The following is a 14,797-nucleotide window of genomic DNA, read 5'->3' on the forward strand; positions in this document are numbered from 1 at the left end:
ATTTTCTTTTTAAAAAGTCTGATTTTAGGGACCAGCAGATGGCGTAATGGTTATATTGCTGGACTCCCACGTAGTCTACCATGGTTCAAGTCCTGGACCTGGTGGCTTAAAACTCACACTAGGCACGTGTATGGGTATGCTCAAAATCCTAAGAGGAGACTAGAGGAGAAGGGACTGTGGTGTAGCCATCCCCCTTGGGGGGTGATTTCTCTCTTTCCACCTTTCTGTCTCTCTCTCTGGCTAGCATAATCACCCTATACCAAAAATCTCTGCTAAAAAAAATGGTTTTCTTTTATTCTCTTATTGATTTCCATGCTTATACTCTTTATACTTTTTAATTTCAGATATGGAAGTTTTTTCTATATCTTTTCACTTGAAATATTATTTATGGGAACAAAGACTTTCTGTTTCAAGTCACTTATGAAGTCTCTACAGATTTCAAGAATTAAATGTTGTTTGAAATGTACATGTTTTTAATTTTTCAGTCAAATCTAGATATTTCTAGATTTTGACACAGTATAAAAGATTGTGGGGACCAGCAGTTAGTGTAATGGCTATGTTGCTGGACTCCCATGTAGTCGACCGCAGTTCGCGTCCCGGACCTGGTGGCTTAAAACTCACGCTGGGCGTGTGTGTGTGTGCATACCCAAGATCCTGAGAGGAGAATGGAGGAGAAGGGATTGCAGCATGGCCATCCTCCCTGGGGGGTGATTTCTTGCTTTCTGTCTCTCTGTCTGTCTGGTGAGTGCACTATGCGCCCTATAGCAAGAACCTCTCCAAAATAATAATAATAATAATAATAAGATTGTGAAATGCCACATGAGTAGTTCCAAATATTTAATATGCCATTTCTGGTGATTTGGTAGGCAGTATTCTTTTTTTTTAATGGACCAATCATAGTCAAAAATACCTGTAGTATTTTAAAGAAAACTTCTCAGGATAGAAGCCCTGCCACTGCTGCTCATTATTTTTTTGGGGGAGGGGGGAGATTTTCACTATAGGGCACGTGCACTCGCCAGACAGAGAGAGACATAGAGACAGAAAGCGAGAAATCACCTCCCAGGGGGAATGACCATGCCGCAATCCCTTCTCCTCCATCCTTCTCTTGAGATCTTGGGTATGCACGCACACGCACCCGGCGTGAGTTTTAAGCCACCGGGTCCGGGATGCGAACCGCGGTCGACTACGTGGGAGTCCAGCGACATAGCCATTACGCTAACTGCTGGTTCCCACACTGCTGCTCTTTTACCATGTGAGGACACAGGAGAACTGGGACAGTGTGCACCCTGGAAGCTGGCCTTCTTCAGCCTGACTCTGCTAGCACCCTGATCTTGGACTGGAGCCTCTATAGCCATGAAAGATTTGTTAAACCACCTAGTCTAAGGCATGTCATGTTTCCCAGAGAACTTTCCAAACAAGTGCTCCAAACCCATGTGATATCTGAAGAGGAGTGAATGAGTCTTGGTGCCTAGCACAGTCTATACAGGTTCATTACATGCTTCGTGAACCAGAACCACATATTCTTGTCTTTGGATGGCCTCTTCAAAAGATTAATAAAACTGAAGTCTATCTGGGAGTCATTGATTAGATCTTTTTCAAATTTAATGTGTATGTGTATGTCTATCAGGCAGATTTCAGTGACTTACTTGAACAACGTACAACTCATTCTTCTACACAGCATGAGCTGTATTCTTCACAGCAACAGAGCTCACTCAAATGCAAAAGCAGGTAGGTTACTGCAAGGAATGTCAGATAAAATTTTAGTCAATTTTTCTTTCTATGAGTAATATAATGCCTATTTAACTTTACCAATTACTTTTGTTAGATAAAGTTTGTAGATTGCATTGAAAAAAGAAAAAGCAGCAGCAGCAGCTCTGCCATTGGTAACTATTCTGATCTGAACAAGAGCTGTCCTTTTTTTTTTCTTCTTTAAAAAAGATTTATTTATTTATTTATTTTTTTTTTTTTTGCTGTAGGGCATGTGTGCTCACCAAAGAGTCAGAGAAAGACAGAGAGACAAAAAGCAATAAAACACCCTCGCGGGGCGGTGGGTGGCCACACACAATTCCTTCTCCTTCATTCTCTTCTTGGGATATTGGGAATGCACGTACAGGTGCCTGGCATGAGTTTAAGCCACTGGGTCTGAGATTCAAACCACGGTTGACTACGTGGGAGTTCAGTGATCTAACCATTACACCATCTGTTAGTTTCTGAACAAGATTTTTCTAAATGTTTTAGAAGGTCATTTTTAAGGTCATAACCACAAATATATGGTATTTTCAAACATTAATTTCAGTTGGATTTTGTTTCTTTATTATCCTTCTTTTCTTTCTTCTTCTTTTTTTTTTTTTTTTTTTTTTTTTTTTTTTAGTTTTGATATGGGGTACACACTCTTGCTGGAAAGAAAGGGAGAGAGAGAGAAATCAAGCCATGTGGGACCCAGGTACCCCAACAATCATGCCACCAGCTGACCCTATATTCTTTTTCTTTATTGATAATAGAGTGTATGTATGTGTGGTGTGTGTGTATGTGTGAAACAGAGAGACAGAAAAGAGAGTTGGATGAGCACTCTCCACAGGATCTGCTCATACCACCGTCCCCTTGTTCCAGTCCTCCAACCTATAGGATCCTGCTGCTCACATGCATGCCCAGCACGTTTCTGGCTGATCAGGCCAAGGATTCCAGTCGTAATCACCATGTGGCTTCTCTTGAGCAGGGTGTTGCTGCAGAACCAAAGCACTGCCTTGACTTCAGTTGGATTTTATTTTCAAATCAACACACTAGCAACACTCCATCTGGCATGGAGAAAAAAAAAAAGATCACTTATATTGATTAGGACTTTGTGCAGGGACAGAAAAAACACTTGTAGTTTAGACAATGAAGGCAATGTATTTGCTCATATTACGAAAAGATCCAAGATACGTAGCATTCAGACATAGTTTGTGCTCACAATTCAAACAATCTCACAGAGAAAGACATCACTTTCAGGTTTTTCAGGGAATCTCATCACCCTCCACCTCTCCCCAAGGAGCTCCAGGTGGTAAAATGGCAACAACATTCAAAGATGTCACGTCCATACTTTCCGGGGTAGCCAGCTCCTTCATGAACCTTGGGATTCACCATCTCAGACCACAACTGTGTTACTAACCCGTTCCTAAACCAATCTCTGTAGCCAAGGGGATGAAGCCACACTGATAATCTTAGACCAAACACACCAACCATCTTCCCAGAAATGAGGTTGACCTTTAGGGCAACGGTGAAATCCATGCTGTACCCTCATGGCAGGAGATGAGCTGACAGACGTGCAGGGGCACACATGACGTCCTTCCTCTCCATACTTTTTTCTTCTCAGTTGCCTTTTCATGGGGAACTTGGGGGTGTAGAAAATAGCTGCAGATGTTGGCACTCGAGTGGACTACTTTCACACCTGTGTCCTCAAGAGTACCCTGTTACCTCTTGCCATCCACAGGGAGAAGCAAATGTCTATACTCCTTTGTTGATGTAATTAGTTCATTATTTTGTTCATTCATTTGTCATTTAGTATATATTTATGTGCTTTTTTGTTTCTTGAGAGAGACATTTTTGCTATAGGGTGTGTGCACTCACCAGAGAGATGGAGAGACAGAAGTGAGAAATCAACCCTGTGGCAGGATAGCCATGCCACAATCCCTTCTCCTCCATTATTCTCTTGGGTTAGGGTGCACACACACACAGACACACACACACACATATACACACACGGCGTGAGTTTCAAGCCACCGGGTCCAGGACTTGAACCATAGTTGACCATGTGGGAACCCAGCAGCTAACCACTACACCATCTGTTGACCCCTTATATGCTTCTCTTAAAACTGAGTATGGTGCTGAGCTTGATTAAAGGAACTGAATGAAGGCAGAGCGGTGTGCTCAGAGGTGATCTGAGAAGAGGGGACAATCCTAAATAACTGTCCTTGCTTGTATGCAGAACTGCCAAGAGCTTTATTTTTGTAGGCATACACCTAATGCCACCCACACTTACATAGAAGTGTCTGAGGATTTTCCAGGCTGTTAGTTAGCTATTCAAAGATAATCCTTGGGAAGCTCCAACTTTCAAACCAGGTATCTTTTACTGATATTTTAAACTTCTCTCCTTAGATAACGAAGGTTATTACTGCCATTTATTGAACACCCACTAGGCACCACACGATTCATTTTACGTACAGTGTGTTATTAATTCTTTACAACAAAACCCCAAGGTAGGTAGGGTTTACAATTGTACCCCAAGCTGTGGGAGGCTGCTCACCCAACCTGCAAGCACAGCCTGGAATTGTGGCAAATTGTGGGGCAGGCGAGGTTCATGCCTGTGGGGCAATCTTCAGACAGTGAACGAGAAGGGGTCACAGATGAAAGCTCCAGGCTTCTGTCCTTTGAGGAGACAAGTCTGGGAGGCATCCCGAGCACTTTGCAGGAAGGCCCAATAGAACCAAATAGTTCACCCACAAAAGTAACATAATATACCCTCTTATTGGCATTTCCTTTTTTCCCTAACTCTGTCTTCTTTCATTCTCCTGTTACCAGGGATTACCCCCTAGTTCAACTACCTACACTCACATCCCGGCTCTGCTTTTGGGGCGACCTGAGCTAAGTCAATGACAAAAGAAGATGCCATCTACCCAGAGGAGCAGACTTCTCCCTTGTGATAGACTCTGCCATCCAAATCTACCCCAATACACAAGAGACATAACCCCCTACCCACCCAGCACACCCATACACAACAGGCTTCCTGTCATGCACACTGGTCATGTTAGCTAATAACCAGCTAAGATTAAAAAGAGACTATCCCTGCATCCAAACCATGCCTCTGCATCACAGCCTGTGCTTGTCCAGCTTTATTGATTGTTTGCTATAGGGCAGGTGAGCTCATTAGAAAGACAGAGTAAGAGAGAAACAAAGTGAAAAATCAGCCCATGCCAAGATCCCTTCTCCTTCAGTCACATCTCTGGATTTGGGGCATGCATGCATGCATGACTGACTTGATTTTCTTTCCTCTCTTGCTTTCTTTTTTTAAACATTATCTATCTATTTATTTATTGTGATTTTCAAGCTGTCAGGTCTGGGAATTGAACTGTGTTCGGCCAGGTGGAAGTCCAGGGTCTGAACCACCACATCACCTGCTGGCCCTCTGTCTTGATTTTCAAACTACCGGGTCACCATGGAAGAACCATGCAGTCAGCCACATGGGATCCAGCACCAATCTCCACATTACCTGGTGGTCCAGCCCAGCTTTATTTTGAATTTGTCCTGTTCACTACAATCTAGTGACAGGTTCAAATGCAAAACAACCTCTTATATCAGTGTGAGGAGATGTCAAGGTCTTAGTTGAGCTGAATTCCAAATACAGTTTCAGTTTCTCTTTTGTCTTTTATTTGTTGACACTTTGTATCATCCTTTCCCTATTTTAGACAATAAATTTTTATCTAACCCTTAAGCTTTTCCTAACCCTTAAGTTTTTCCTAGACCATTTCCTATTTTCTTTCATTCTTTTCTTTGAGCTATACCTATTGACCATCCTGTGGGGTTTGGGGAAGAATACACACACACACACACACACACACACACACACACACGGTGTTTTCAAAAACTTCATGAAGAATGTGCTTTACAAAAAAATATGGGGGCCAGCTACAAGGTTCAGTGGTGTGTATTGCTCAAGAAAGTGAAATCCCACATAGTGACCACAGTTCTGGTCTCAGGCCCAGTTAATCTGATACGCATTGGGCACCTGTGTGAATGGCTGGGATGTAATGGGCTGGAGGACTGGAGAAAGGGGAGCATGGCATAACCAGACCCTGTGGAGGGCCTCTCTCTCTCTCTTACTCTCATGCGCATGTGCACACTCTATCACAGATTTTTTTCTTTTACTTTTGCCATGTATACTCACCAGAGACAGAGAGAGAAAATGAGAAATCACCTCCGGGGTGGGGGGAAATAGTCACCCCACAATCCCCTCTCCTCCATTCTCTTTGGGATTTTGGGCACACACACATGTACACATGCTCAATGTGATTTTCAAGCTGTCAGTTCTGGGACTTGAACTGTGCAGTTGACCATGTGGGATCTAGGGCCTTAACCTCCACTCCACCTATTGGCCCAATACATTTTTAAAATTATGCATGGATTTCAATTTTTTTGTGTTTTTTTTTTTTTTTTTTTTTTTTGCGCCATAATAAACTCATACTTTAATTCCATTTTCCACAGGATTTTTTGAAGTCCTGTGTGTATGTATGCACACGTGCATCTGTAGGCTTCCATTTGGGTTCCAGGATTATTCCTCGAGATGCTGGATAAAATAATTCCTTTCCAAATTGCTTCCCATTCAGTCTTTCTTGTGTTCTCACTGAAGCCATAGCCTAGAATCTTGCTCATACATATATATTTGTGTGTGTATATATATACGCATGCGCTCACCAGAGAGAGTGAGACTATACCACAACCCCTTCTCCTCCATTCTGTTTTCAGGATTTGGGGCATGTGTGCACACACACCCAGTGTGTTTCAAGACACCAAGGAGTCTGGGATTTGAACCATGATCAGCCATATGGGAGACCAGCAATGTAACTGCTGTGTCATCTTCTGAACCATCTTGCTTCATTTTTATCCCCATAATTGGCTCTTTCTTTAGAGCTGTTAACTTTGGGGTCCTGTTACAGGTTAGTTTCCCCAGAAGTGAACACCACAATGAACACTCAATATGTTGTTAAAGAATGTTCTCAAGATCAACACCTGGTATAGTATTCTTGGTTGAAATTATTTTCACTCAACACTTTGAATATGTTTTCTCATTCTTTCCTTGCTTGTATTGTTTCTGACGAGAGGTCTGCTGTTAGCCTGATGGAAAATCCTTTGTGGGTAACTTGTTGTTTCTCTCTTGCCAGTCTGAGTATCCTGTCTTTGTCTGTGATTTTGGTCAATCTGGTTATAATGTGTCTTTTTGGGTTGAGAAGATCTTTTTGGGTTGATTCTATTTGGAGTCCTTTGTATTTCTTGGGTCTGGATCTTTGAATGCCTCTCTAGGTTTGGAAAAGTTTTCTTCCAGGATTTCATGAACTAAATTATCAATGCCCTGATTAGTCTCTTCAGCTTCTGGGATATCAATTATCTGGATGTTTGGACATTTAATAGTATGTAGTATTTCTCGTATATTACTTTCATTTTTTTTTGGACTATTTTCTCACTCTTTTTGGTGGATTTTTTTTTAGGCCAGTGATTCTGTTTTCTGCATCTGAGATTTGATCTTCTGTATGATCTAGTCTGCTTTTAATACTTTCAAGGGAGGTTTTGATTTCCTGTATTATAACCTTCATCTCTAACAGGTCCATTTGATTCTTTTTCTATGATGTGTATTTCCTCTTTCAGATTGTGCAAGAACTTCCTCACCTCCTGGAACTCATCAGCTATATTCTCCTGCCTCTTCTGGAGTTCATTGTCTCTCTTCTCTTGTATCTCTGTTAGCTTTTATACCTGGCAAGATTATTCTTCATATGGGAAGAGAAGACAAAAACATTCTCAAATAAACAAAACCTGAAAGAATTTACCAACACCAGACCAGTTCTCCAAGAAGTGCTGAAGGGAGTCCTATACCAGGAAAACTAAAGTCAGGCACACAGAAATAAGAGTTAAAAATAAATCTAAGAAAAGGGCCAGTTTAAAGGTAGGGACAAGTCCGGAGTTGAATATTATCTTCCAAAATTTAAACAGGAAGATCGGACCACACCAGAAGTTAGATTAAGTACTTGAGACTGAGCTGGTGAAATAGAATTTTGTGCCTTTTAAATAAAACAATACTGATCTTTTTCTATGCTTTGTACTCCAGAGATAAGGATTTTTGTCTTCTCTTGATTTGTCGACAGATCCTTGTACCTACTATTTGAACAGAATCCTCACCTGTTTCCTGGCTTTAAGTCATAAGCAAAGTTCTCTTAAAGTCTTTTGATTTTGATTTATTAAAGCTAAAACTGCCTTTCTTAAAATTAATAAAAAGATATTAAAAATACCTATTTAATGACCACAGTAAGCCACATAGCCTTAACTAGGTGCTATTTTATGGTATATAAATATACACACACATATATGCATGAAAGAAGACATGGAAAATTATTTGTAGACGTTAACATGTATGACTAAGCCACTAAACAGTGTATTCTGGATGGGAAACTGCATTTTGTATGCTGTAATGATGTTCAGTGAATGAATGTAAAATACATTTTTTAAAAAAAGATCAACACTTGGGCATCTGGGTGGTAGTGAGAGAAAAGCAGAATTGCATAGGGGGGATGCCTGCAGAACAGGTCAAACAATGCCTCGTCCCACAAAGAGCCTTGCAGCCGAGATGGCTCTTTAGAGGTGTCCTGTATTGGTGCAAAAAGCTCAGCCTTGATTACCTCCTTGCATTGGATGAGGGTGACCTTGGGTGTGGCCTGCTGCTTGGTCTAGGCAATGCCTAAAGGAGGTTGACAACTGAGCCCTGTTGGCTGCCAACATTCCCAGCAGCTGAGGAAATAGATTGTTGGCCCTGAAGGAGGGCATAGGAATCCCGGAAGAACAACATCCGCAAGTCCCTCGATTCTTTCACGCCTCAGTCTTCCACCATTTATTTTCTAAGTCCTTGCCCTTAGCTTTGTCTAAAGATCTCTAGACAAGGACTTAGAAAATAATCAAAGACCTAGCAACATCTTTTAAAAAAAAAAGAAAAGAAAAACATAAAAATTGTGGAACATGCTAGTTCTAGTTTCTTAGAAAAAATTAAGACATCTAATTTTTTTTCTTGGTAAATGAATGTCTATTTCTAAGTTATATTTCTGAAGCCTAAATCATTCTTTTCCAGATATACCTACCCTTGCAACTTCCATAGAAATGGAAATTTTATTTCAAAAATAAACCTTGAAGCCATTTGAAAATAAAGAGGACCTTGCTTTTGAACCAATGCTGAAAGTGAAGCAGGCCCACAGGCACTGTGAACCAAACTTCTCCCGACTTCTTCAGTATTCGACAAGATTGTAATAACAGATGTCCTAAAGTATGTGGAAAGATTTTTAAAGTAGCTTAGGGAATACTGAGCAGGCTTCCAGTTAGAAACTTATAAATACTTTTTTTTTTCTGAACTTAGAGGACACTCTAAGGTCTCTCAGACTTTGTGAAGGTACGTGAAGACTGGAATGCTAGTTCGTTTGGAGTATGAACAACTCAGTATCAAGTCTCTGTATGAACAGAATCGTGTCCCTTCAACCCCAGCCTCCCACCCCAAAGAAAAGATACGCTGGAGTCCTAATTCCCTAATCCCCTGTATCTCAGAGTGTGGCCTTGTTTGGAGGTAGGGTCCTTACAGAGGTAATCAGGTTAAAATGAGGCCATCAAGGTGTGCCCTAACCCAACATGACTGAGGTCCTCGTAGAAAGAAGAAAGTTGGACAGAGACAGGCGTAGAGGGAAGATGATGTGAAGAGTGCCACCTGCAAGCCAAGGAACACCTGAGGCTACCAGTAGCCCAGAGACAGGACACAGAGCAGATTCTTCTTCAAAAGGAACAAACACTGCTCTCACCTTGATTTTGAACTCATAGCCTCCAGAACTGAGACAATCCGTCTCTGTAATTTAAGCCACACAGTCGGTGGTCCTTGGTTGTAGAAGCCCCAGAAAATGAACATCGTGACTCTGACAGCACCTTTTCTGCTCAGCCCCACATTGTCATCTTCTGAAGGCAGCTCCGAAGTTGAATGAACTTGATTTTGGCTCAGTCTCATTTGATCACGTTACTCAATTTTCTCGAGTCAATTTTCTCATTTGTAAAAAAAAAAAAAAAAAGAACATTAATAGTACCTACTATCGGGGACTTCTGAGTATGAAATGAGCTAAAATCAGTGGGATCCTTTCTTTCTGAGTGCTTAGAAATTCGAGAGTCTCTCATAAGTAGCTTAGGAAATACTGAGTGTCCTCCAACAAGTGCCATAATGGTGGGTAGTGCCAATGGAAATAACCAACTCTGCAAAATAATAATTAATGTGGTTTATTTCTGAGTGTGAATTTGTGAGACCTAGGCTGGAGAAGAAGCAAAACAGGCCACTTTGGCAAAACAGGTCTCTTTCTTGGGGTGTTTGGGTACCAGGGTTCCTTCTATTTGATTTTGAGAGTGAGAGAATTTAGTAAAGAACTTCCCATCGACCTGGCCCAAAAAGGCGGGACATGTGGAAGCGGAGCTTGTAAGTTTGGGGAAGGAAATAGTGAAGAGTGTAGTTTCACAGAGATAAAGGGGCTTGTATACAGTTACAAGATACTGTCCCAAGGACAGGATGTTGGACAGTCCTGTTATCAATGAGTCAAAATGGTCTGTTAATGTCTGTGGGCGTGACTCACCCATTACAGGAATACTATGCCAGGGACAGGATGTAGGAAGATTTTTGTTATCAAATGGGCCAAAGTGGCCTGTCAAAGTCTACAGAGGTGACTCACTCCAGGACCTCTGGAAGGACTTTTAGATATAGGAAAAAGCAGTCAGACTTCTATCCTCAGTAGTTTGATCCTTGTAGATTTACACCTCTTACAGATTTAAGTGCAGCGTGGGTCAGCTGGTGGCATGGTAGTTAAGGAGCTGGATATCACAAGATCAACTGCACCCTTTGAGTCCTGGATGCAGTGACTTGAAAAGCACCCTAGGCCTGTGTGCATGCATGCCCACAATCCCGAGAGAAAACTGGAGGAGAAGGGATTGTGGCACCGTCATCCCCCCTGGGGGGGGTGTTCTCTCTCTCTCTTTCTCTCTCTGTCACTTTCTGGCAAGTGCACACACTCTGTACAAAATTTTAAAAAGAAAACTAAGGTTCAGAGAGGGTTTATGACCAAGTAGCTACTCACTGATAGGACTGAGATTGCATTTAGGTCTGTCTTTGTTAGCACTGAAGAGGTCAGTTCCTGAATTTTTCGATGATTGATCAGAACAGCTGAAACACATATACATCTGTATATACATGCTATATCAATATGCACTTGTCTATCTGTATCTCCATTCCTTCTATACAGCAGCAAATTCCAGGTGAGTAGGGAAGAAGCAGCCCCCTCTGGGCTTCATAGAAAGAATTTTCGGGTTCCGTGGGAATATTGAGCAGAGTTTTCTCAAGAAGTCCAGGTGATTATATGTAAAGATTTATCTTGAAAGTAGTGCCACTGTAAGGCTGCATATATGTTATGACCTCAGTTATCTGAAGGTAGCCCAGGTTGTAGAAGTGAGCAAATAAAACACCTGATAGTGGAGCCAGTCAGTGGCATGGTGGTGGAGGCAGCTGGACCCCACATGGCTTACTATGTGGTTTGGATTCTGGACTGGTGGCTTGAGAAATATGCTGGGCAATTGTGTGTGTGTGCACCCGAAATCCCAAGAGGGGAATAGCAGAAAAGGGATTGTGGCATGGCTTTTTCTCAGGTAATGCTTTCTCATTTTCCTTCTCTCTCTCCAGCGAGCACACAAGCCGATAGCAAAAACAAAAACAAAAACACCTGCTAACAACAAGGAGATCAGAAAAAAATAAACTTTCGTTTTTTAAGAGAGAGATATTTTTGCTATAGGATGCTTGTGCTCATAAGACAGAGAGAGACAGAGAGGCAGAAGGCAAGAATTCATCCCCTGGGGGGATGGCCATGCTGCAATCCCTTCTCCACTTTCCTCCTGGGATTTTGGACACATATGCACACCCAGAGTGATTTTCAAGCTGCCAGAGCTGGGACTTGAACTCTGGCTGGCCGTATTGGAGTCCAGCACCTTAACCACATGCCATCTGTTGATCCCAGATATAATGGACTTCTCATTGTCAGTGATACGCAGGATTCTGTCTTTCCCACTTACACTTTCATGTTACACACTCCTATTCACAAAAATGGCCTCATCCATTCTGTTCGCTGATGACATCTACGTCTCTAGCCCTGACGGCCCTCTGAACTTGAACCATTATGTCCATTACACACCTCCAGTTGGGTGCCCTCAGCCATATTCAGCATCTTCTGAAACCTGTTTGAACAAGAACACCCCAGCCAGAGGCCTGGAGACTCTTCAACCTCCCCTCTGTCTTCTCTCTTCTTTTCCCTCACCCTCATTTTTTTTGTCTTGTCAATTCTCTCTAGTCCTTCATTTCTTCCCTCATGTGCTTTGTTTAATTCCTCCTTATCAACGCCTCCCTGGACCACTGCAGTAGACTGTGTTCGTCTCCCTGTCTCCAGCCTGCGATCTCTGCTATCTCTTCTCCAAGGAGTGATTAAACGAACAAACAAACCCACATTTAGTCATGCTTTTCTCCCACCGGAAAGCATTCAGAGGTGAACACTTACTTGTAAGATAAACTTCAACGATCCAGGCTCGCCATGACTAACAAGTCCATTCAGGTTCCCAGGCCTCTTCCCTGCACATGCCCTGAGCAGTAGTTTGCCTGGCCTGCTTGTAATTCCAAAAATGTGCCCTGGCGCACCTGCCCATGTGTCGTGGTACGTGTTGTCCTCTCCACCTGAAACATCTGCTCATCTTCTCGTCCTGACCTCTCTGCCCAACTCTTACAGGTCTATGGGCACTGAGCTCAGATCCTCTTTCCTCAGAGGCATGTCTTACCCGCCCTGGGCGGGTCTGAAGACTTTTCCTTTTAGCCCTCCCTTATCAGTCTGTGCAGAACATTACTCCTTACCACAGCGTCTTAAAACTGATTTTCTTGTGTAGTGAGCTATTGTTGTGGGAACTTGGTCCAGCACATGTTTTATACATAGACAGAAATGAGAAACATGTTCAGTAAATGCTCTCTGCCCAGAAAATATTCCCTCTCGGTCTAAGTCATAGACGTTGACAGACAACCCCCCCCCATACACACATACATACACACACACACACACACACACACACACACACACAATGACAGTGGTGCCACAAGGGCTCCTGGAGATTCTGGGGTTGAAAAGAAAAGACTGGTAGATCAGACCTGAAAGTCAGAGCATGTCAGACAGACATTAGACACATAAGAAGGACAGCAATGGGGGCCAGCCGATAGCATGGTGGTTAAGGCATTGGTCTCCCACATGGTTGACTGCGGTTTTAGTCCCAGACCTGGCCTGATGTTTTCACACCACCCCCACCCCCCACCCCCCACAGCTCTTTTTGGTAAAATAAAGACATAATAATAATCATGGTGAATAAAATTAAATAACATAATTCTTTAAGAAAAAAAAAAAAAAAAACAGAGGTACGGCAATGACAACTAGCCTAGACTCATCCATGGCTACTCACAGGGAAGTTAGTGGCATCCCTTCCTTTTGTCTCTCAGTAATGTTTCCTCTTTCTTTTAATAATGGCACCTTGTTATGCCTTTGGGATACCAAACATACCAAGTTAGAGCTGATCCCAGATTTCCACTCCGTTGAGAAGCACATGGCCTAGGGACTGTCCAATCAGAAAATTTCACTCCCTTTGTCTTACAAATTGGTCAGAGACAGGCACAGGAACAGACCAAGGATATTAAATACCAGGTCTTTCTCTGGAGCTATCTAGAGAGAGATTTCCTTTTACTGCTGAGATTGCTTGGTGGAAACGTGAGGTTGAATTATAAGCCTGCAGTGACTGGTCATCTCCTTTTTACCTGTATAGGTAAACTTGGAGAAGGAAGCTCACCTAAAGGTAAGAACTGACAAAAATTGCTCATGATAATGTCTAAGCATTTAATCCAGCTCTGCATGATACCAGACCTCTTTTACTTACATGAGAAAATAAATTCTTTTTTTGAGAATGTTACTTAGTTTTTATTTCATAATTATAAACTTAACTTTGCAATTCAGCTAGATTTGGAGGGGAATAAGGAAAATATGGAACCCAAAGAACTGCAGCGAGAGCACAGGATACAGGACGTAGCGAGCAGATGGGGTGGAGGAGTGCTCTCCTGAGCTACAGAAGGCACAGTCTGGTGGCTAAGAGAAACCAAGTCAAATTCATTAGAGTTGTCCACAGTCAGCAGTGGTGATCTTCTTGCTGGTCTTGCCATTCTGGGACCCAAAGCGCTCCATAGCTACCCCGATATTCAGGCCCTCTTTCACTTTGCCAAAGACCACATGCTTGCCATCCAACCACTCAGTCTTGGCAGTGCAGATGAAAAACTGAGAACCATTTGTGATGGGTCCAGCATTTGCCATGGACAAGATGCCAGGACCTGTGTATTTCAGGATGAAGTTCTCATCATCGAAATTGCCACCAGTACCATTATGGCGTATGAAGTCGCTACCTTGGCACATAAACCCTGGAATAAATCTGTAAAAGCAGGAATCCTTATAACCAAATCCTTTCTCTCCAGTGCTCAAAGCACGAAAATCTTCTGCTCTCTTTGGAACTTTGTCTGCAAACAGCTCAAAGGAGACACAGCGGCCCAAGGGCTCACCGTCAACAGCGATGTCGAAGAACATGGTAGGGTTGACCATGGTTGAGGGCAAGACACTCAGGCGGTGGCATCTGCAAAGCCAATAAATTATTTTCGAATTAGAAAATTCAATTTGGGTCTCCGTCGCTTCCAACGAAACAAGTCTTCATTAAGACAGAAATTGGAGTAACAGATAAATCTAGGGAAAATGTAAATACACATGTTTGTCATGTGATAAAGATGTGTTTCCTTCCACCCAAATTATTTTACCCAGTGACCCTCTGGGCATGTCATACCAGAAAGAAATCCTTGGAGGAACTGATAGGACTCATAACTGCTTTAACTGGGCCAGCTGGTGGGGTCATGGTTAAGGTAGTTGAATCCCACATG

At 42.4% G+C, this 14,797-nt stretch overlaps 1 pseudogene; it reads right to left on the bottom strand.

The window, feature by feature from the left end:
• Nucleotides 1-13,988: 13,988 nt before the first annotated feature.
• Nucleotides 13,989-14,477, bottom strand: LOC102493156 (peptidyl-prolyl cis-trans isomerase A pseudogene; annotated as a pseudogene).
• Nucleotides 14,478-14,797: the final 320 nt, after the last annotated feature.

Source organism: Tupaia chinensis, unplaced genomic scaffold (genome assembly GCF_000334495.1).
Source record: "Tupaia chinensis unplaced genomic scaffold, TupChi_1.0 Scaffold148296_1, whole genome shotgun sequence".
NCBI classification, from domain to species: domain Eukaryota; kingdom Metazoa; phylum Chordata; class Mammalia; order Scandentia; family Tupaiidae; genus Tupaia; species Tupaia belangeri.